General features: G+C 43.0%; 1 long non-coding RNA gene across 1 annotated transcript in view; it reads right to left on the bottom strand.

Annotated features, from left to right (window-relative positions):
- LOC149313721 (uncharacterized) overlaps positions 1-23,847 on the bottom strand; it is a 44,348-nt gene extending 20,501 nt beyond the window's left edge. The window contains exons 1-2 of the long non-coding RNA XR_016281088.1: positions 23,800-23,847; positions 4,499-4,525 (exon numbers count right to left, since the gene is read on the bottom strand). This is a non-coding gene — a long non-coding RNA (uncharacterized LOC149313721). The remainder of the gene's footprint in view (positions 1-4,498; positions 4,526-23,799) is intronic.
- Positions 23,848-24,131: the final 284 nt, after the last annotated feature.

The raw sequence follows: 24,131 nt of genomic DNA on the forward strand, positions 1-24,131 counted from the left end.
ATGTCAACACTAATGTTGCAGTGTGTTTAAAAAACAACAGACAACCCAGATAGCAAGAAAGTGTCCGGAGAGTTGTGAAGTTCAACTATTCATAGACAATTAAAAAAAAAAGACATCCAACTTTCATTAAATCATTTCAATATGCAACTGCCTGCTTTCCCAGAACCTGCAAAATGATGTTATTGTTTCCAGTGAGACGTTTATCATAACAAATATGGAGTAAAATCGGGACTTGGGAAGGGATGATGTGGTTTAGCCACCTTTTGATGATGATGATGATTGTAGCAATCTAGAATAATAAAGCCATCTATTCTACCAATTCTATTATTATTATTATTATTACTATTATTATTACTATTACTACTACTACCACCATTACTTTTATTATTATAAGAAGGCATATTAACTGGCCAACTAGCCATTTCCCCCAGGTTTCTTTGTGCTAATTATATGAAGAGGTTTGTGATGGGATGCATTAGGAAACAACAAGACAAGGAACTAGGAAGAATTGACCTCATATACCTGGAAATATAGCATCCAGCATCGCCTGCGTCTTGGGATTTCTTCTACCTTTAAAACTTCTAACCATTTGCAGAAAGGTGAAGTTTTTGCATCGACCATATATTCCCCTAGAATCGAATCTGTGACTATGTAAACACCACACAAATTCGGTTCTACAGGGTATATATAGACAACGTAATAACATTCTGGTTTTTCCTTGTTCGGGATCCCTCTGGCTTTCTTCCGAGGAATCCATACTACTCTCTGTTGGGGTAAAGATCTGGGGTTATGGCTGGGAAGAATGTGATGATTTCACAGGAAAATATCCCTCTCCACCCCGTCACCAGCCCAAAACACACACAGAGAGATACACACAGTCTCTCACACACAAAAGTCGGGTTTGTGATGGCTTACGTGACAAACACTACGGATGTTTTGGCATTTAAATGGGCTCCTGAGGAAATGGAATTGCCCTTAACGTTTGAGATGATAGATGGTTCTTCACAAGAACATGGAGGGATGTCCACTTATTTGTTTTTACATCGTAATAGCAGCAGCAGTAGTAGTAGTAATAGTAAGCATAGGAATGCAATCAAAACCTCATTTCAAACTAAAACCCTCAGTGCAATAGGATTCACTCTTACTGGAGAAACATAGCTTTTCTTTTTAACATCCCTTTAATTAATTATTTTAAAAAACCTTTAATTTGAGATGATAGATGGTTCGTCACAGGAATGTGGAAGGATTTCCACTTATTTATTTTTACAGCGTAATAACAGTAGAAGTAGTAGTAGAATATGTGCACTTATTTATTTTTACATAGTAATAATAGTAGTAATAATAGTAGTAATAAGATCAGAACATCATTTCAAGTAACAATAAAACCGTTGATGCAAAAGGATTCACTCTCGCTGGAAAAACATAGCTTTCTTTTTAACACTGTTGATTAAAAATGAAAACCCCTTTAATTTGAGATGGAAGATGGTTCTTCACAAGAACGTGGAGGGATTTCCACTCATTTATTTTTACATATTAATAATAGTAGTAGCAGTATAGTAATAAGATCAGGTCATCATTTCAAGCCAAAATAAAACCCTCAGTGCAAAAGGATTCACTCTCGCTGGAAGAACATAGCTTTCTTTTTAACTCTCCTATGATAAAAATAATAGTAGAAGTAATAGTAGTATATGTACACTTTTTATTTTCACTTAGTAATAATAGTAGAAGTAATAGAAGTAAGAATAGTAAAATAAATAAATAAATAAAAACCTTATTTCAAGCTAAAATAAAAAAAAACCTCAATGCAAAAAGATTCATTCTCACTGGAAAAACATAGCTTTCTTTTTAACAGCCCTTTGATTAAAAATGACAACCCCTTTAATTCGAGATAATAGATGGTTCTTCACAAGAATGTGGAGGGCTTTCCAAGCATTTGTTTTTACATAGTAATAATAGTAGAAGTAGTAGTAATAAGTATAGCAAAAAAAATCAAAACCTCATTTCCAGCTAAAATAAAATTTTACAAAAACCTCAATGCCAAAGGATTTACTCTCACTTTTTTAATACCCTTGTCCATTTTTTTTAAAAGCCACCTTTAATGCCACTACTTTTGACTCCTTTCTCCTTAGAGGAAAGAGACCCTGAGCCTCAGACCCCTCTCTGTTTTTTGGGGTATTGGCGTTTATGGTGAAGGGCAGGGCGGGGAGGTCACTCCAAACCATTTACAAACACAGCCCAGAGTTTCATTATTTCTGCGTTGTCGACAGCAACAGACTGGAGTCCAAAAGTTCATGTATTGTGGATGACCCGGTTCCTAGCGGTCTTGTGATCCCTCCCCCTCCTTCCCTGCTCCCTCCCCCGACTCTTCCAACCAGAGAATAGAGAGTTTTATATTTACGGGGAGATTAAGCACCCCTGAGCCATTGGCTTCCTAAAAAGAGAGCTGCTCTTTTTTTTCCCCTTGGGGTTAAAGGGGTGGGATTTTATTTCAAGAAAGGTGGCCTTCTTTCCTTGGAAAGAGGCGATCAAGTCGATCTCTCCGCAAATCTCTCTAGATTCACTCCATCCCTTTTTTCTTTTTCATTTCTGAGTTGGCTGAAAAGGCGTTGTCGTTTCTAACTAGGAGGCTGGGTGAGTCTCCCCCTTGTCTTGGCTCCCTTTGGTTAATAAGTCTTCAACCACCGAACCTTAGACGTGCCTAAAAGCAGCCAACCCTACAGAAAAGACAGTGTTGTCGCTTTCTACTCTTTTTCTTTAGGGGGAAGAAATATGGAAAGTGGGGAACAGAAGTCAAGGAAAAGAGCAAGATCAAGAAATAGAGATAGATCTACCCAGTAGAGAGAGAGAAATATGAAAATGTGTGCTTTTGCTCGAAATACTGGGGAGATCTATCTCTATTTCTATCTGAGATAGACCTCCCCAATATTTGGAGCAACAGCACAAATTTTCATATTTGTTAGACGCTGTGACCTGCGTTTCACCTTATTGGGCGACTTGTTCAGACAGGTCAAAGCCAAAGGAGTTATTGATGAACAAAAGCGTTAAATATTCACCTCCTGCTCAACTGCCCATACAAAGTCTTTTGATCTATCAGGCCTTTTTGTATTCCGGTTCATAATCAGTATGCTCAAGCTAAGTTTAAGGAAGATTTTTTTACCCCCTTTTAAAAAAAAGAAAGAAAGGAAAGAACAGAATGGGAAATAAAAGAAAGGGAGCCTTGTTCTTTTATAAAAAGAATGTTTAAGAGCTGGCTGGAGAAAACTGAAGTCAGAGCAAAAGCTCTCCATAAACCCAGAAACCTCCCTCCTTTCTCCTTCAGTGCTTTAAAGCAATCAGAATGCCATATACATATGCACACAAACACAGTAATTGTAGTTTTATACAGAATGACCCGAAATATCAGGCTTGAATTTTAAAAAGATAGCAGGAAAAAATGCACAAAGAGAAAGAAAAAGGTGGAGGGATAGGGAGAGAAGCCGCTGAAAAGAATTGCCTTTAGAGGTTGAGTAATTCAAAGAGCGGGTGGTTTTTATCTTCCAAACATGAATGTAAGGCACTGTATACCAAAAAAACAGTAGGCTAAAATACATTAAAACGTATAATTTTTTCATGGAAAACTAAATGCATAGATACATAAATACGTGATGAAAAAAGCAGTTAACAGATTATCATCTTCTTTCATTGACTCTTTCCTTCCTTCTCTCCGCTTTGTTAAAATGGAGGCATCTTTCCCTCTCCTTCCTCTCACATTCATTTCTTCCTCTAAAATAAGGTGCAGTGCCCCTATTCCCACTAAATTCAGATGGTAACACCATTCCCCTTTCCTCCTGTGATTCCCATAAAAGTCAACCACTGGGAACACCGAAACCGATGAACAATAACATCACTTCGACTTACTCCCCAACAGACTTATTAGGAACATTGTGTTTCAGTTCACAACAACGGTGCCTTATTTCCCAACAAGTTTAGGCTGAAGCAAGGAGCTAGGTGGACATCCTGGGATCACAGCACCCCATTATTAGAACATTATTAGTTCGCCCTCAAAATGCTGTGCAGTCGCAGCACAAAATGCAAGGGCAAGTCGCATCTATGGGCGACAGAGAAGCCAATGGTTCTTCTGTCCTTGATAGAGCCGACATTTGCTGGGGGAGACACTGCATGGCCTTCTCCTGTTAAAATGCTAATCCTGCTCATTAGCTGGAAAGGAGAGGCAGAACATGACACCTTGCACCTGTGCAGCTCTGTAATGACCTCCCTAGAAACTACAGCATCAGCCTTTGCTGCCATCTGCAAGCATACGCATGGAGGAGGAGGAGGAGGAGGAGGAGGAGGGAGGAAGAGTAAAACTGTGGTCCCAAACAGGACAAACAAGCCTCCTAGAAACACCAAGAAGGGATGGCCTCCGTAAATACAAAGTCAGAGTTGCTCAAGTTTAGAAACCACTACAGAGTATATAAATATAGGCATATAGTTTTGCAAAAAGGAAGAATTCACTTACTGTAGGTGTCCCTCCATTGTCCCGAACCTGTTGCAATTGGAAAAAAGAGAAATAGAATGAAAATGAAGAAATGCATATATGGTAATATTCTGCTTCCTATATTGATAATATTAATCAGTGTTGCCCCATGTACCCATTCTGAGAACACAAGTGCTGCATTACATGAAGAAAAAATAACACACCTTTTTCGAGTGGGGATTATCCCCTTTACTAGTATTACTATATTATTACTTGACTATTGTCATTATTTAATGGAAGGGATCAGCCAAATTAGTTTTAGCCAAGTGCGTATATATTTTGGAAGGATCTTTTTGACCATCAATTTTTACTTCACATCTTTTCTTTTTTTAATCTGTGTAAGAGATTCCTTTTTCCGTGGGGAAGATTTCTTTGCATTAATATTAACCTGACATCTCTGTGTCTAAAATTTTTAAAGCTTTTTTTTTTTTGCCCCCAGATTAATTACTTTATACAATTACTCTATTCTCCACCCCCAAATCTCTACCTCTAGCGACACAATTTATTAACATTAAATTATAAGACTATTATTATTGTTAATTTAAGTGTTATTATTATTATTAAAACTTGCTTTTTTTCTCTCTTCCTGTGCCTTCATTTTCACAAACAAAATGGTCCTACATTCGCACCATGTGGAAGTTTTGTCTTTTCCATGCCACCCATCCCTCTTTTTCTTTTTTTCCAGTTTCCATCTCGAATCGCAGGACCGCTGTCATAAAATTTCTTGCAAATTAAATATTCAACCAATTCAAATATACCGGCTCCAAACAGGGTTGATGTCTTCCAAATAGCCCTCCTAACAGCAAGATCGGCATGAAAATCTCCTGGTTTGGCTGAGTTAGCTGGGGATTTGTTTTGTTTCTTTGCAAATGGAGCACAAACTATTCCCAAACTATTCCCAGCACACATTCAGGCTTCTCTGCATAAAGCCTAACCATTCATAAAGTCTAAACAAGAAGAAGGAGGGGGTTTGATATCCCTGAAGGAAGGTCAGCAGAGACTTACTGTCGGCTTTCCCGGAGGGAAAGGAGAGAGGAAGGAAAACCCTCGAGAAGAGAAAGTCCTCCGAAAGGCTCTTGGATCCAGGCTCCTCCTGGCTCACACTTTCCCTGTCACTGCTTCCAGGAACCCAAGCATCTGCACTTGTATGCTCTTAAAACTAATTTATGGTGGGAATTATATTTTGGCTTGTCAACTCTGGAGCCATAAAACAAAGTTTATTGGAATCACGTGCTTCGAAAGAGCCACTCAGGACGCATCTCGGCGGAACAATAAATAACCTCCAGCTTTAAACTTTTATTCACTTAAATAAAGAGGGCCTGAAAGAAAGAAAGGAAAAAGGGAGGGGAGAGAAAGAGAAAGACAGAGGGAGAAGGAGAAAAACGGTGAGAGTGGGGGGAAAGGCCCTGTGTCCTCTGAGATTTAAGACGTCCAAAATAACAAGGTTCATGCACAGGAGGCCCCTTGTGTACATATATATGTCTGTGTGTAGCATTTAGGGAAGGCTCTGCAAATAGATGCAAGCAGAAAGCGGCCAAACTGGCTGCCTTAGTTGCTTTTGAGGAAAAGAAGGGGTGAATTTCGCTGCGAGTGAGTACCGATTCAAAGTTTATTGGGATGAATGAATATGCATGGGGAGGGAAGGCGAGCTGGAGGAGGAGGATGGAGGAAAGGGAAGGGAAGGAAAGGAAAGAAGGAGGGACATCTTAAGCAGTACTGAAAAGTCCATCCCGTTTGCGAGAGCCTTCCAACCAACCATCACCTCCAACCCTTCTCTGCCATGGAGGGCCTGGGCAATTGAGCCTAGAAGGCAGGCATGGGCAGCCCAGTTGGCTCAAAGAAACAATCCCCTCCAAGTCAATAGGATTGGATGGTGGTGATGGTGGTTTTAAAAAACAAAAACCTGTTGTGGCTCTATGTGTCCTGTGAAGAACATATTTCTAGGAAACTGGTTAGGGAAAAACTGTTCCAGGACAAACGGGCTTGTCTAGGAGAAATGGGTCATAGAACAGATCAAGCCCAAACTCACCCCAGAAGCCAAGATAATTAAATTAAAGCTGTCCTACTTTGGCCACATCAGGAGAAGGCATGAATCATTGGGAAAGACCAGTATAAAGAGAGGAAGATATCAGGCCAGATGGCCGGACTAGGATGTGGGAGGATACGGGCTTGGGCCTGCAGGCCCTGAGCAGAGAGGTTGAAAACAGGAGGACTTGCAAATGTCTCATCCACAGGGTCACTATGAGTCACATCAACAAAAAAGCAATTGCTGAAAAAACTCTCTACTGGGTCCTGGAACCTCCATGTTCTGGAGCAGTATACCTCTAACTTAGAGCCAGCCTGATGTAGTAGTTTATAGTGTTGGACTAGGACTCTGGCAGACCAGAATTCAAATCCTTGTTCAGGAATGGAAACCCACTGGGCGACCTTGGGCAAGCCACAGTCTCTCAGTCTCAGAGGAAGGAAAGAGCAAACCCTCTCCACAAAGACAGAATGGTGGGTGACCAGTATCTAGAGAAACAGTCCCCCAATGCCTCTTCGCCTCTTCTGGGGCTCTCTCCAATGACCAAACTGTTTCAAAGACCATGAGGCTAGAAGACTTGTGAAAGTGGCAAAAGGGCGAAGATGATTCCTTTTCCTGCCCCCCCCCCCCCATTCTCCTCCTCCCAAAAACTTTGATAGTTGAAACTTTAAGGAGGGTTATAAAACAAATAAAGACGTCTGGTGTGAAGGAAATTCAGGAAGGACGGAAAGAATGGGTAGGAGGGAGGGAGGGAGAGAAGAGCAGTATTACTAAACCAAAGTGATTTGATTTGATTTGATTTGATTTATTGTGGCACATAGCCAGCATAGAAACCAAAGTGGGTTTTAAAGAGACTTAATTCTAAAATTCAAGGGTCCTGGGAAAGAATCGCCTTTTCCGTGGGGAAAAAAAGCCCTGAGAATTTGCTTTAATATATATATAAAACATATGTAGGCATATGTAATATATGTTTGTGTCTGTGTATACACACACATACTTACATAGATACAGAGTAGACCCTCCACATTCGCTGAAGTTAGGGCACTGGGCCTCCATGAAAGTGGGAAAAAATGCAAATTAAAAAACACTACTTTTTTAATCTGAGAGAACACCTCTCTAGGAATCTCTTGGCCCTCCAGCAAAACTCTATGGTCAACATCTGCTAGAATTTAACCACAGAATCATGCTTCAAATGCCCAGGGAAGTGTTTTCTCTAGGAACCTCTAGGTCCTCCAGCACAAATCTATGGTCAACTTCAGGCAGAATTTCTCTGGAGGACCTAGGGATTCCTAGAGAGAACATATTAATCAAATCAGTAAATAATCAAATCCTCAAAAGTCAAAGTCGCAAAAGTGGAGGGCTGGTTGTAGTGCTAAATGAGCTCCCAGTTGTGAAGATCAATAGGAGGTATTACTGAAATTGGGGTCAATAATATTGCAAAGTAATGTGGGGAGGGGAGGGGGGGCGAAGAGTAAAAGAAAGCGTCTGTAATTTAAAAGCAGAAGGCAGAAATGTTTGAATGGAGAGACGACCCTCCCCTCCTGTTTCCCTCCTGTCATTTGAATCGATCCCATTATTTCCAGGACTTGATTTATGAAAATTGCTCCAGGAGAGGTTGGGGTGAGTAGGTCGCTACAACATTTAAGCTTAGCCTAAGAGGGAGATAGCCAACATGCCTAGGTAAGCAGGGCCTTTGTCAGCATTTGCAGCCCAGGTCAGGACGGGATGCATTATTGCCAGATATGTTTTTGAAAAAAATACAATTAACAGCCACGGATCACTTTTACCTAATGGATGCACTACGGTTCACCTAGTGGAGCAATTTACTGTGTTTGGACACTAACGTGACTAAATCGTTACTCCCTTACAACAGACACATTACTTAGAGACAAGTTGCACTGGAGGCAAGTGGACTTCCACCGGAGGGGACATATCCAAGGTGACTCACCCCAATGGGTTTCTGTTGCTGAGTGTGGATTTGAACCCACATCTCCCGGGAGTCCTGGTCTAACTCTCAAACCACTAGACCACGCTGCCATGCTTTCAGCAGCCCCATTGAAATCAGTGAGGTGAAAAGTCATAATGACTGTTAGTCCCATTGATTCTTGTGGGTCTTTGTTGTTGTTGTTGTTGCTGCTGCTGCTGCTGGTGGTGATAGTCTAACTTGACTTAAATCTGGGTTCAGAATTCAGGTTCGCAATAGTTTTGTCGAAGTTCTTGAGTTTAAAAAACACCAGGATCTGACTCTAAATCCAGGTTTAACTCTCAAAGGCAGATAAAGTAGGATATGGTCTACTTACTTACCAGGCAGGAACCATTTTCATATTCCTTTTTATTCTATGAGAAGCTTTCAGGATCATTGCAAAGGTTCAAAAGCTTGGATATTTATCCTAAAGACACCAGATTCCGTAGGACCCTGAAAGCTAAGCAGGATCAGCCCTGGTTAGAAAATGGATGGGAGACCACCATCAAATACCAGGTGCTGTAGGCTATATTTTAGAGGAAGGAATTGACAACAACACCTCTGAGTGTTCCCTAAAAAAAATAAACCTATGAAATGTATAAGGTTGCCATAACTCAACAGGGTACTGGAAGGCATGTACATACACACAGTTTTGTAAGATCAAATAATGAACAGTTTGGAGTAAAAGAAATGGCCAGATTAGGAAAAATTAGTTCTTATTCCTAAGGAAATGATTCAAGTAAACCATAATTGAAAAACTCAAAAGAGAATATTCCCAACAGAGGAAATAATAATAATAATAATAATAATAATAATAATAATAATAATAATATATCTGTAGATCATTTATTCTAATCTGGAAGTTGTAGGATCTGGGCAGTGTGTGCATTCAATTCGTTTCCAATTTATGGCGGCCCAAAAGGTAATATTTTGGCAATATTTATTCAAAGGGGGTTTGCCTTCACCTTCCTCTGAGGCTGTGAGAATATGAATTGCCCAAGGTCACCCAGTGGGTTTCCATAGCAGAGTGAGGATTTGAACCCAGGTCTCCAGGAAACCTAGTCCAACACTCACATCACTGCACTCTCAGTGCTGGTTTACTGTGAGTCCTGCCATTAATAATACTAATACTGCTAGTTTAAGCTCAGTTTATGTAGATTGACCGGCCTTCAATTGGATGGAACTTTATTTCAGATAAGATTGTTTAAAGAGGTTGTTTAGTCAAACGATGTTTTTCCAGCCAACAAATTTAACTGCTTCAGTCCAACAACTCTGGATTAATTGATCTATGGAAGGAATTAATTCTGTCTATCATTCTTGCCTGTCTCCACAGACCCCAGACCCCAAGAATGTCATGTACTAATTGTCCCAAGATAGACTCCCATCTAAGTTTTTTTATTTATCACTTTTCACACTTGGCTTACAACTGACATGAACGAAATCTAAAACAAAGTAAAGATAAAATAGGAGGAGATTCCCTGTCCTTCATGTGGACAGCATTCACACAGTCCATGAAATCGAACTGGTTTGAACTTATTTAAAGTAGACCCAATGAAATAATTCCTAATCTCAGTCGTAGGCATTTCAGTGGGTCTCTTCTAAGTATGAGTCAGTTTTGATTCACCTCCAAGATTGAGATCTAAGGAAATAGATTCAAGCCTGCCAAAGCTCATGCTACCAACCAATTTATCTCTTTCAGTTAGTCTCATAGATGCTACAAGAGCCCTTTGCATAAAGATTTAGTCCAGTTTGACTCCTCTTGACTTTAATGAAATGCCTACTAGATACTAAACTGAAATCTTACACATGAACCTGAGCATCTTATAAACTGTAAGCAGCCAAACAGCTCTGGGAAGCAGCACCTTCCATGGCTCAAAATATATCTAGGTTTCTTTCAAAGTACTTCGACTTGACCTGAGACATTGCTTCCTTCAAGGGTCTTGAACATGGGATTTGATTCGGGAGATATTTCTCAACTTTTTGTAACATTTGGGGAGGGAAAACCTTCTGCAAACATATTTCCTCTGTCCTAGTATATTCTGAAGTAGGCAACTTGGTATCATCTAGATGATTTGGGCTACAGCTCCTATCGGCCACTGCCACCATATCTCAATAGACAGAGGAAGATGGGAGTTGTATTTTAAGGAATCTGGACGATACTGGGTTGGAAAAGTCTATTCTAAAAGTAATGCACACTTGGTGAAGGAGCCCCACTAGAAAACTCTTTGAAAGGTCTTTCTGTTGGTGGTGACATGAAACATTTAAGCCTAGAAGTAGGGAATGTGCAGTCTTGCAGATGTTGTTAGACCATAATTCCCATCAGTCCTAGTCCTCTGAACCAATGGTGGGGGAAGATGGGGTTTGTGGTCCAGAAACATCTTGTTCCCAATCCCTGTTTTAAGTGCTTGTGTGGGCCTGTTTTAATGGAAACTAGAGTGGGTGGATGTTGGCTCTAGTAGGGTGATAAGGGGCAGTGTTACCAGTTCGTTGCCCTGGTCTTTTGAGAGTACATGAGACAGAATGCTCCTCCACAGTCTCTATGTTCCTGCACATATGCATCTTAATGTCTACACTAGCACCATTCTCCCTGGCATCTGGCTTTGAACTGAGTATATAGTTAGGTTCATTCTTCAGAGGGACCATGTAGTAACTTTGTTACCTGGGAAATAAATAAGCAGGCACCAGGTAGTAAGGCCAGGTGCTTGAGAATACAAAATTGGTATGATCCCTCAGCTGTCCTGCACTTGAAACTCTTAGGCATTTGCACAAGTTGGGCATGAAATCTGCTCAGTCAATGCTTTTCACACCAGGCATATCAGAATACCTTCATTTAGGGTTGGCCAAAGATGTTTTGCTGTAACCCCTACTCAAAGTGCATAGTTTTCCAAAACAGCCAAATTAGTTTGGAAACAAATCCCACAAACATATATTCCTGGCAATGAAGACACAATAACAAAATGAATAGTTAACTTCTTGTCCTTTCCTGCCAAACACTTTCTCCTAATGTCGGCTCTGGATAATTCCCGGACGACTATAAGGGAAAGCACTTGGTACATGTTCAGAAACACAGGAGGCTTTAATTTTTCTGGTATAAATCCCGAGATTCTGGACTGGTGGCTTCTGCTTCAAAGGAAACCTTGCAGGGGCAGAAATGCTTTGGGAACCCAGAGCAGCTGCTAACTGCTTCCCTGCTTTCTAGAGAAGCCAGTAAAAAGCTGATTTTCATCTCTCTTTAAAAAATAAATACATTAAAGCATGCTTTGCCTGTTGTGGGCTATCGCTCATTTATAAAGCTGTCACTAAAAATAATACCACAGAGTTCAATAACTGAGATTTTCTCACAGGTGCCAACCTAATGTGATGCTTAGAGCCTCCGTTTTCCACCAGGGAGACCCAGGTTCAAATCCCCCCTCACTCATAAGTTTTTCTGCCTCTCCTTGGATCAGTCCCTATTTTTAAGCCGACCCGCCTCTCAGGGTTGTTGTGACAATAAAAAGAGAGCGGGAGAGGAGGGCGACTAATGTCCTCTGCCTTCCTTGGGGATATCAAGGTAGCAGGAAGAAATGTAGCTTAGGAAGAAGAAGAGATCAAGTTCAAAACTTTTCTTTGACCGCCGGGCAGAAAGGGATTCGGAGACTTTCTCCCTGCCTTGCTCTCAAGCCCTGCGCTCTGATGCCAAAATGCCAGGGCCAATTACCGGCTTCTTTCCCAAAACCACGAAGGCATAAGAAGCTGGTTCTGTTCCTCTGCACGAACCCCCACCATTCAGGATAGAGGGATCCCGGTGGAAATTGGCAAGAAGGTTTAATGCCCCGAAACCACAAAAGAAGGAAATAAGGCCAATGGACTGTGCGAGGAGGAGATGACGCGGCCTTCCATGAATGCGCAGAGAGAGAGGAAACGAAGGGAGCTCTCAGGTGAAAAATTGGAGCTTTGAAAAATGGTCTCCTTCAAACCGGATTAGCCCCGTAACGCCCCTTAAAAAGGTCCAGGGACCGAGGAGGCACGCGCAGCGCAAAGGGAGGGAACTCCGCTTTCACGCTGCTTCCTTGCAAGAGGAAGGCGAAGATTTTCAAACCTTCTGCATATCCTTAACGGGTTGGACACCTTATGCCCTTCCAAGGGTTGTGGACTCCTAAACTCCCGCCAGCCTCAGCCAATGGTAGCCAATGGTGAGTGGATAATGGGAACTGCAATCCCACGATGCGACCCATCCCTCCTGGAGACACAGCTTTTGAGTATAATGCCAAGGATATTCAAAACCATGAAGAGAAAAGGTCTTTGCCTTCGGCCAACAAGCTCCATCATCCTGAACAAAGGTCAAAGGACAGGGATGGTGGGCGTTGTAGTTCAAAACAGAGTACAGTCGACCCTTGGTATCCGCATTTAAGGTTGGGTTCCAGGAATCCCCATGGATACCAAAATCCGTGGATGCTCAAGCCCCATTAAATACAACGGCTTATTAAATTGGCGTCCCTTATATAAAATGGCAAGATCAAGGTTTGCTGTTTGGAATATATACTTTTTAAAAATATTTTCAAGCCGTGGGTGCTTGAATCTGTGGATAGAAAAGGCCGACTGTGCTACGATGGACAAAAGATGCATGAGAAAAGAAGCCTAGATTGTTTCCAAAGGCGTTGCTTGCTGGGACTCAGGTCCAACAAGCACTTGGACTGGTAATCTGGTTTCCCAAAGGGCTCTATTAGAAAGAATAGGGATAGAAGCAAGAGACCCAGTGAGCCTCTCTTGGCTTTTCTGTCCTGCGGAGTTTTGTAGCTTTTCCCTAAAACTGAGCCTTTCAAATGTGTTGAACTATAATCACATCAGCCTCAGAGCCGCCATGCCATGTTGGCTGGTAATAGTAGGAACTGTGGCCCAGCAGTCTCAGAGGGCACTAGGGCAGGTGCAGTGTTTTGCATTGGCTTGGATTGGAACAGCCTCCCTAGCTCTCTCCCTCTTCTCCTTTAGACTATCCCGTCCAGTCTAATCTAATCCTGGGTTGCATTTACACTGCAGAATTAACACAGTTTGACACTGCTTTAACTGCCATGGCTCAGTGCTATGGGATTATGGGATCTGTAGTATTGTGAGATTTTCAGACTTCTCTCTCAAATAACACAACAAACTACAGTCCCCAGAATCCCATAGCACTGAGCCATGGCAGTTAAAGCGGTGTCAAACAGGATTATTTCTGCAGTGCAGATGCAGCCTTTGAATCTGGCACACTGAACACCTTCTCATTCCTTGGAATATGCTCCACATTCCATTCAACTCTTTGGGGCATCTGTCCCAGGACAGTCATTCCTTGGGGAAAAGATCAGGTGAGATCCTCAATGGTTTTTGAGATCCACAAACCTCCTTGTCCTGCCTGCCTAGAACTAGTAGCAATAGCAATAGCACTTACATTTCTGTACCTCTTTATAGTGCTGAGCACTTTCTAAGCGGTTTAAAATTGGTTAGTACAATCTGGTCTTCTTAGTACCGAGGAGGGCCGGGTGGAATAGGAAGGTATCGAAAGGACAGTTTCTATATTGTGTGCATTGTGTGGGCTTGCTATTCCTTTTGGGCACGATACCCTCTTGGCGGTGGCAGAAGGCCTGTGTTCAGTAATGGTGCATCTACACCAGAGGTCCCCAAACTGTGTCCTTTAAGAGATTTTGGACTTCAGCTCCTAGAAGCTTCAGTCATGTTGGCCAATAGTCTGAGATTCTAGGAGCTGAAGTCCAAAATCCCTTAAAGAGCACAGTTTGGGGACCACTGATCAACACTGTTGAAAGAATATAGTTTGGCACCACTTTAACTGTCATGGAGCCATCCTACAGAATCCAGGAATTTGTAGTTTTATGACGTACCAACACTCTGGCAGAGAAGGCGAAAGACCCTGTGAAACTAGGATGGAGCTACGGGACTTTAAAATGGTGTCAGACCTCATTGTTTCTACAAAGCAGGTGCACCTTAAGAGAACTCTATGATACAAGTTGGAAACAATACTCAAAGCCACAGTTAGCCTATAACAGCATAAACAGGAAAAAGGGAGAAGGAAGAGATCTAGCAGCATCTTTTAAGACTGATTTATTTTTGGCATTAGTTTTTGTGGATATCAATTCACTTCTACAGATGCAGTTATAGGGCGATGCACTCATTGACAGATTCAGTGCTCCATTCAGTGCACATCTATCTATTCAGTACATCAGTACAGAGTCATTCTAAAATGCATCTGAAGAAGTGCAAGAAGCCTCAACCAGTTCATTTTAAAGTCTCTGCTAGATTCCTTTCCAGCTCCCAGCTTCCCTTTTTCAATTTTTATGCTACAACTTGGAGGCATTACTCTTTGGGGACTACAATCTCCAGAAACTCCCTGGCGAGTATAGCAACAGACCTTGGTGGCTGCGGGATTCTGGGAGTTATAGTCCTCAAATATCCCCCTCTCTCACGTTCTCCTTTATAGGGACGATCTAAGTACTATATTGCTGGATTAGACCAAGACAGTCCTTCTCAACCTGGTTTCTTTCAAACGAGTTCAACTACAACTAATTCAACCAACTCTCACCGTGCCCAATCACCTGAACTGCATCTACACTGCAGAATGAATGCAGTTTGACATTTCTTTAAATGCAGTGACTCAGTGCTATGGAATTCTGGGATTATTTATTTATTTTAGTTTTGTGACATGTTTAGCCTTTTCCCTCCGAGAGCTCTGGTGCCACAGCAAACTACAAATCCCAGGATTCCATAGCAATGGGCCATGGCATTGAAAGCTGTGTCAAGCTGGGTTGCCCTTTCTCCCCCTAAATGTAGCTAGAAATCAAGGTGGAGTGGGTGGTGGGATGATGCTCTGGCTTAGAAGAAGAGGAGAAAGCAGCAACAGATGGGGGCTGAAAAGTCTGATCAGGTGGACAACCACCTATCTGTCCCCTTTGGGTTTTCTCCAACCAAAGGAAGAGAAAGACAAGGATGGCTGCAGGTGGTGTGTGTGTTAAACGGAAGGTCAAGCAAAGACAAGTACTTGTGTCATGACTATGGAAGGTGAACCCTGAAGCAGTCCAGAGGGGGGAGGACTGGGGATGCAGAGGGACATAGTAAGTCAAGAAAGGCCTTCTGCATTTAACACCTGGTTTTGGAGAGGAGAATGGGGAGGTCAAAACAGCAAGCCAATGGATAGAAGGTGATGTGGAAATAGCCATTTTTGAGGAGGATTGGTTGCTGTTTGGCGGGTGGGGGGACAGAGATCAAAGAGAAAGCAAAGGAAGCTGGAGCAGAACGACATCAAAGGCCAGACATATTATGGTCCTCCAAAGGCGACCTACTCCTTTGCTCCCGACTTATACAAAAGGCTGTCTATCTCTATACAGCCCCATAAATGAGATGCACTTGAGAGTGGAGGAAGGTGGCAGAGGGTAATGTTAAATAGCACCCCCAAGTCTGCAGGAGACCCGGAGAGTGGAGTATTATTACCGGACATTTTTTGTTTAAATAGGTAGCAGTTAACATGCCTTTTCTCTGATCTCCCTTGGCCTGAGTGCTTTAGACGGGTAGGAACACATAGGCAGATGTGCCAAGGCCGTTCAAAAGAAAGGGGTGGATTATGACCTTCCCCAAAATGCCAACCCTAGGAACAATAACACGCTGGTCCCACTGAATTGAATGGGAGCTGCAGACAGGGAATCAAACTCTGTGTCTGATGGTACCTTCAAGTGGCCTGTCAATTTAAGGTGACCCCCGTGAATCTCATAGGATTTTCTTAGGCAGGGCATACTCAGAGGTGGTTTTGCCAGTTCCTTCCACCGAAATATAGCCTACAGCAGATCTTGGAATCTGGTTTTATGAGTATGTTTCCTGCAGTATGTTATTAAATTGATACTCAGTCCTGCAACTATCCTATTCAGATCCACTCAGAAATTAGTCCTGCAAAATTCAATAGGACTTATCCCCAAGTCAGTCTGTATAACACTGCAGCCTCAATAATAGTACCTATTTAAAAATCCTAAGAAAGGTAGAAGCGATTGAGTTCAGTCATTTTGCTTCGACTTCACCCAAAGGAACCTGGGAGCTGTAGTTCTCTGGGGATTCTGAAAAGTGGGTCCTGGTCTGTCAGAAAACTACAGCTCCAAGGATTTCCCAGGTTGTCAAATCGGGTTGTAAGATGGTCGTTTAAGCATGAGACTTCAAAAGAAAAACACCATCGCTACAGAATTCATTGGATCTCTAGTGACCCTTACTCTGTTATGGGACATGGGGAGAAGGAGAAGAGGGTGGTCGAGAAACTTGGGATTTTGTTGTCCATTTCTTCCTTGGGCCAGTGAGGGGGGGGCTTTTAGAGTAGGCTCTGGAGGTCTAAAACAGGGGCTAGATGAGTGAAGAAGCCACTGCCTTTGCTCTCTGGTGGAGGACAGGTCTTAAGCCCCGAATTGTTGTGAGGCTTGTCCTACAGCGCCTTCTCCTGGACAAAGTGGCTCTTCACACCAGGAATAGAGGGAAGGGGGAGTGGGGAAGGGGAGAGAGACATCTTTGTGACAGAAATCCAAATCAGATCACTAGACTAAAAGGAAGTGAAGAAGCAATTTCTGGAGGCAGTGGTGGGAAGGAGGATGAAACCACGTGGCTCCTGAGGAATAATTAGGAGGGAACAGAAACCGCATTCAGATCCAAAATCTTGAATCCCAGACAAATCTATTTCGATTTCAGATGTGCAAAGGTACATTTGGTTCCCCCGCCTAAAAAGGGGGGTGGGCTCTCAAGCTGAACCTAGTCTTGAGAGTGTGGCTGCAGGACAGAAGTTTTAAGGGTTTTTTTTTTCATATTGGACTTTTAAAAAAAAAAGGAAAGGAAGAAGAATTAGCTATAATGCCTTCACATAATATTTCAATAATTGCGGGAATCCCTATTTAATTCGGCGCTGCACTATATTTATTTAACATCTGCTTGCTTTTTTCTTCCTTTCAATAGTGCTGGCCAACAAACAGGCTGTTTGGCAGGAAAAGCATTGTTGAGTTGTTTTGTTCGCCGATGCAGGAATGCCTCCTTGGCTGAGCTGCTGAGGAAAAGCAGCGGCAATTGTTCAAGGGAGAGGTATGCGCGGTGCCAAAGGTAGACAGATCTTCTGGGGTTTTGCATTCAGTGGCAGCAGCCACGTCTTTCGATACAGGAAGGCAGAGAGAGGGACACAATCAGAGGAATAGGCACTTGTGTTTCCTGTTGGCCCATTCACACGTGTGCCTGTGCAGAAAGGTTGTTTTCTCTCTCTCTCTCTCTCTCTCTCTCTCTCTGTATGTGTGTGTGTGTGTATATATATATATATATATATATATATGAATAAGAGAATGACTGGCAAACAGGAAACAGCATATGCTGGCACCGTTTCAAAGGCAAAAGGGCTTCCAGTTCCATTCAGGATGCGACATTTTCCTCTGACATCCAGACTGAGCCTCTGTCGGTCTCTCCGGTAGTTTAAACCCCTGAAACATCATCATGTTTTCCCTTCTACTTAATGTGAGACCCATCCTGTTGTAACGATTTGGACTACGGTCCGAAACCCACTGCAGAAACAATTCGGTTTCAGACCGCTTTAACTGCCCTGGCTCAGTGCTAAGGAATCCTGGGGCTTGTAGTTCATTGTGGCACAGAGCAACCTGGCAGAGAAGGCTAAATGTCTCACAAAACTGCAGTTCCCAGAATTCCCTGGCATGGAGCCAGGGCAGTTATAGTGGTCTCAAACTGGATTATTTCTGCAGTGTGTTTTGGACTCCAGGACTCTGATCCACCAATCTTGCCCAGTAAAAGTTAGGATAGGGTCGCCATAAGTCGGAGTCGCATTGAAGCCACATAAAAAGAATAATAGGAGGAAGGCAGACCTGCTGTCTGGCCCATTTCAGAATGAGACAGAAACAAAGAAATAGATTCCTTTAAACAATCATAAAAACCTCCACCTGACTGAGAACCAAACAACCAACAGCAGACAACAAAGACACCAATATTTCACAGACAGGAAGCAGACTTTTATGGCCCCTACCTCCACCACCATCATCTCCTCCTTCTCTGTAATGGCCAAAATCCAGCGCCATTCGCCTTGACAGCCACAGGAGTTAAAACCAGGCCAGACTCCATGCTGGATTTCGGCCAAGGGCTCCCAGTGTGCCAAACCCACTTGCATGCTGGAAAGACCCAAGGATTTCAGGGCCATCAACCACCACGCAAGAGGCTTCAGGAGGTTATCTTTCTGTACCTCCATCATATCCACATTATGAGGCTACTCTGAGATGAATCCGATTTTTTAAAAAAAAAACAAACCCAAATCCAGATTATTTACTACTTGTACAATCTCAACCTTGGGAAGGGTTCATTTCAAAAGGAAGAGTTTTCAAAGGGGTAGGAGCCCTGATGCAGCCAAAGAACAAAGCGCTTTGTGGCACCTTTAAGGCTCACAGATTTATTACAGGCAGAGCTCTGGCGGATTACAACCCATTCGGTCAAATGGAATATAACCTCAGAGATTCAAAGGAAGTGGAGTGTCCCCCCCCCCCCAGTGAGGATTTTTGTCCACTATTTTGGCCGATTTATTGACTATCCAAGAAGCCAAGCCAACCCTGCTACCCAGCCTTGATTATTTTTTTAATGCATAAACAAGAAAAGGTGGCAGGACGGAGGGAGGTGGGATAATGATCAGGTTCCTCGAAGAAAGTAAAGATCAGGCTTCCTTCAAAGAGCACTTAAACAATGGCTGCACCCACACTGCAGGAATAATCCGGTTTGACACCACTTTAACTGCCACAGCTCAGTGCTATGGTAATTTAATAATAGAATTCCATAGCACTGAGGCATGGCAGTTAAAGTGGTGTCAAACCGAATTATTCCTGCAGTGTGGGTGCAGCCGAAGTCTTCGGTATCTTCTTCCTAAAGGACAGAAGATCTCACTTCCATCTTTTGGGGCAACCTTCTCAGTCCCTTTCCTCTTTCCCCCCAAGACAGAAACTCTCTGGACCCCCGAAGATTAAAAAAACCATTCTGCCCCTCATCTAGGGAAGATCTGCAGGGAAAGGTGGGATATAAATAAAAAATATTATTATTATTGCTATTATTATTATTATTAGGGGTGCCTCCTAAAATTGCCTCTGCCCTTTCTTATCTGGAGGATTCTCACCCATCACAAAATCAGATCCACCCCAGTGAACAGTTCCTGGAGGACAGTTTCTTCTGAGGAAGAGAAGAGTTTTCCTGTGTTCCAGAAGCTGCTCAGTGGAAAGGAGATCATTTTAATTCGTCCTAATCTGTTACCTAGGGGTTCCTTTTATTTTTCTCTGTCTCAGGGTCTCTATCTCACACGTTTATGGCGGCTCCCACCCCCCCCTCCTCCTCCTCCTCCCCTCCACTTCCTGTTTTTTAGCTCCAACTCTCGCAGTCGCAGCATTCAGTGCCGCAATGCAGTGGAGCTGTAAATACCTTTAACAGCTGCCTGCCAAGCAGGGAGTGAAATACTGTCTTTGTTCCGATCCTCTCTCCCACCCCCAGCTTCAGAACCATATAAAGCAGTCCAGGAGAAGTGTATTCCTCTGGAAAACACAAACATGCACACACCACAGTTAAATCATTAACACGGTTAAATCATTAACAACATGGAGATAGATAGATAGATAGATAGATAGATAGATAGATAGATAGATAGATAGATAGATAGAGGTGTATCTGAACTTTGAGGAACAGAAACACACACTATTTTGGGTATGATGTCTCTTAACTATAAAAGGGAGACCAGATCAGTACATGAAATTGTGGTTGCTTCTCCCCTAGTAGTACTGTTTCTCTCCCCTGCCTCCCTCCATAAACCCTTGCCTATATATATATATATATATATATATATATATATATATAATTTTCTGAAAGGCTTAATTAAACTACCCATGGTGGCCACTGGTTATACTTTCCTTGGGTGAGGATAAACAAGAGGCTACTCTCTGAGCTCTCCAGTTAAGGCATCAGTTTAATGACCCCTCTTCTCAAAAATATAGAATGAATTAGCCAGCTTTCCCAAACATAACTCTCAAACAAAATCCATTGATTTCAATGGCTCTTGGAAGTTCTCACTAAGCCCAACTGTGCTTTGTTCTTAGTAAAGATATGCCCTAAAGGCACCAGATTCCCTTTGATCTTGGAAGCTAAGCAGGGTCGACTCTGGTTAGTATTTGGATGTAAGGCTGCCAATGAATACTAGGTGTTGTAGACTATATTTCAGAGGAAGGAAGTGGCAAGATCACCTCTGAGTAATCCTTGCCTAAGAAAACCCCATGAAATTAATGGAGTCACCAAGTGGCTTTAAACCACTTTGTTGTTGTTGTTGTTGTTGTTATGTGCCTCCAAGTCATTTTTTTTACTTATGGCAACCCTAAGGTAAATCCACATACAAACAAAAGGTAAAGAGACCTAGCAATATGTGTACACCTACCTGTAGTCTGATGAGGAAAAATACTATCTAGAAATAGGTGGTATTTTAGTCCAATTAATGAAACGTATTTAGAATAAGAACTCTGAAGAGGGGTTCAACAGCAGGGTCTTCTAACCAATCATACTGGAAAATGTGAATATATTTTGTTTCATTGCCTTGTATTAAAATTGGGGAGTTGCTGTTGTTGTCTCTTAAACCTGGCCAAGTCCTTTGTGTTAACTAGATTATGGAGTGGGGTGGATGGGCAGTTGTATTAATCCTACTATGAAACAGGTGTAAAAACCCAACCGCAAATGAGAGAAAAGGGGAAACTGAAATGAGACTACCTACCATCTGTGATGCCTCTCCAACTATAATAAATGCAGTGTTGTGTCTGTGGGGGAGGGAAGACGCATTACACCAGAGGCAAAAGTGGGCGGCCTTATTTACGCACATAGGGATGTTTTTTTTGCTTGGCTTGCATGCCTCTTTCTGCTGTGGACCAAGACCATTAAACTACAGTATAGCATTTATTGCAAACTAGGAGGACCTTCCTGCCTTGTAGTGGCGTTTTGTTCCCACTTTAGACTGACTGCTAATAAGTCAAAAACATGCATTCTGCAGAGATGGCTGACAAATAGGAAAAGCCGAGTTCACAAGGTAAGAGGGAGATTTCCAGCAATTCAGAACAAAACGGATCTTTTCAACATAAGTACTGTTAAATTAAGAAGAGGAAGGTCTATTGTTGTCCCCCGTAAATTCTCTTCCCATTCCATAATATCTGTCATTCTTACACAGAGAGAGAGGTGAATAAGGCCCCAAAGCAAAACTTGGTGTAAAAGAAACGTAAACAGTTTTACCTGTCACATTAAGGAATACTGCTTTCAGTGAGATAATCAAACGGCAAATCTCCTCTTGGAAACAATTTACTGTTTTTGAAAGACGTGTCTAGGCAGCACCAAACGCTTTTAAAAGAAGGCAATCATACTGGGTCCTATCTTAAACTACAAGCAATAAAAAAGCTCTAAATTCAAATGACGGCGCTATAAAAATTTACTAGGGGAAAATAACTCATCGCCTGCAACCTTCTGCATATTTAACAGTAATTCCAACAGAAATAATTTATCTTCTGCCCCAAACATATGATTAATATTGCAATGAAAGGGAGAGTTTGAGCGGGCCAGTCCAGCCAAAGCGAATCCCCATCGAATGAATGGGATTTGTTAAATCAACAAACACATTGCTTCGAGGTGGGAGTAGCAATGGGATTTAGCCTTCCCTATGTTCATTTCTCCCTGTTTCTCCCACATTAATGTTGTTAAAACACAGCAGATCTTCCGATCAGCCCCCACAGACCGAGGAGCAAAGACAAGTCTATAGAAAACCGATCTAGACTTCTCTTTCTCTTTCTTTCTCTCTTTAATAGCACAGAAATATATTGACATGACAACATCCTTTTCTCTCGCCAGACTAAAGCAAATCAAAACAAAAAAGACAGTCCACGAAGCATTTACTCCAGAAGTTATTTGTATTACTGCCACAGAAAAAGCCCCCTTTCCTCTGCGGCCATCTTGGACTCGTTTTCAAAGGCAATATACAGTATAGTCTCTTCACATCACACAATATTTTCATTCTCCTGCCAAACAGCTGAGAACTGTAGAAAAGGACTTAGGAAGGGACCACACCAGACAACCCCTGAAACATTACACAACAGGGGAAAGAATTGCATACACAAATACACACAGAGAGAGCCACCCAAACACGCAACATGCACCGCCAACCCGCAAAGCAGAGCTTAAAAATAAAAGACATCTTCATTTCCATAATAGCAAACCTTTGGCCTCGTTTTCTGCCTCGCCAGGGAAACCCAAGGCCCACTCGTGTTCTTGTCCACGAAGCTGGGTGCCTTCTGAGCGGATCCCTTTGCATTGTTGCTCGTGAGGGTGCCGAAAAATCATAAATGGATTTTAAAAACCCGAGTAGGGGAGGAAAGAGGCGAGGAAGGAGGAGAGCCTGTCTTGGTTGGCTCTAATGACCCGGAAGAGGGAGGAAAGGCCACCTGTTGCTAATCAGAGGCATGCAGAGGGGATTTCGGATCAAAAATCACTTTGGAGGGGATCAGGATGAGACCCCCCCCCCGCCGCCTCAAGGCACCCAGGAGCCTTGGTGGGGAGAGATTTGAACTCCTGGTTTCCTCCTTTCAAAGATTTCCTTTTCTTAGTGACCCTTCCATTAGGATGCTGTGGCTTTCCCCACACCTCCTCCTGGCCGCCCCCTCACACTCCCCCAAACCCCTTTCCTTTTAAACTGCCCCCTCCCCGCCCTTTCCTCCGCATTGGAGTCAAACAGGTAGCAGAGGGGCCACAGAGGTCTTCCCCGCAAAGTAGGACGAGACACCTCCATTTTGCGGTGCCTTGTGCTCCTTTGCGTCGAGGACATCTCTAGTCACTCTGCTACGACGCTCCCCCTGCCACCTCTTTGACTTGGGAAATGAAGGAGATGACCCGATAAAAGTGGAAAACCCTCGCAGAAATGTAAATTCAAGGCTGTATAGTCGTCCTCAAAATGGAGGACGTTTGGGAAATTCCTCTTGGACAGAAAGGATGGAATGTAGGACATGTCCTGGAGAAGGAGGACCCTGCCTGGCCACCCTACTTCGCAGCCAGCCAGGACAAAAACATAAGGCGTGACCTCCCCCGCTTCCTCTCCTCACTTGCTTTTATGGCTCTCTTTTTGATCGGGTCGCCTAAGAGCCAAAGGAAACCCCCCGCGTCCAAGAGGACGAGTCAGAAACCATAAATCCCTTTTAAATTATTATTATGACTAGTAGCAGTAGGAGTAGTATTTGTAAAAAGCCACCAAGAATGGAACGAAAGCCTTACCCATTTGGCTGCAAGCTTGGCAGGGCGAAGACCCGAGGCGCGCCTCCGTAATCCATGACTGCCTTTGGGTAGCAATCCGAGATCCGGGGGAAAATGGGGAGGAAGGAAACAAAACAAAAAGAGGAGGGGGGCGAGGGGAAAAGAGACAGGTAGGGCTGGAAGGGAAGAGACCTGGCTGGATAAACAAGCCGCCCGGATGGCAAAGTGGAGGAAGCTCAGCCTCCGTGGGCCCCAGCTCCCCGCCCACCCTCCTCTCCCCCGTTCCCTTCCCTCCTCTCCCCTCTGCCCCTCTCTCTGCTACGACTTGGGGGGGTGGGGGTGGAAGGAGGAGT

The sequence above is a fragment of the Sceloporus occidentalis genome, unplaced genomic scaffold (genome assembly GCF_023333645.1).
Source record: "Sceloporus occidentalis isolate IW3139 unplaced genomic scaffold, rSceOcc1.0.p SCAF_4, whole genome shotgun sequence".
Classification (NCBI taxonomy): Eukaryota; Metazoa; Chordata; class Lepidosauria; order Squamata; family Phrynosomatidae; genus Sceloporus; species Sceloporus occidentalis.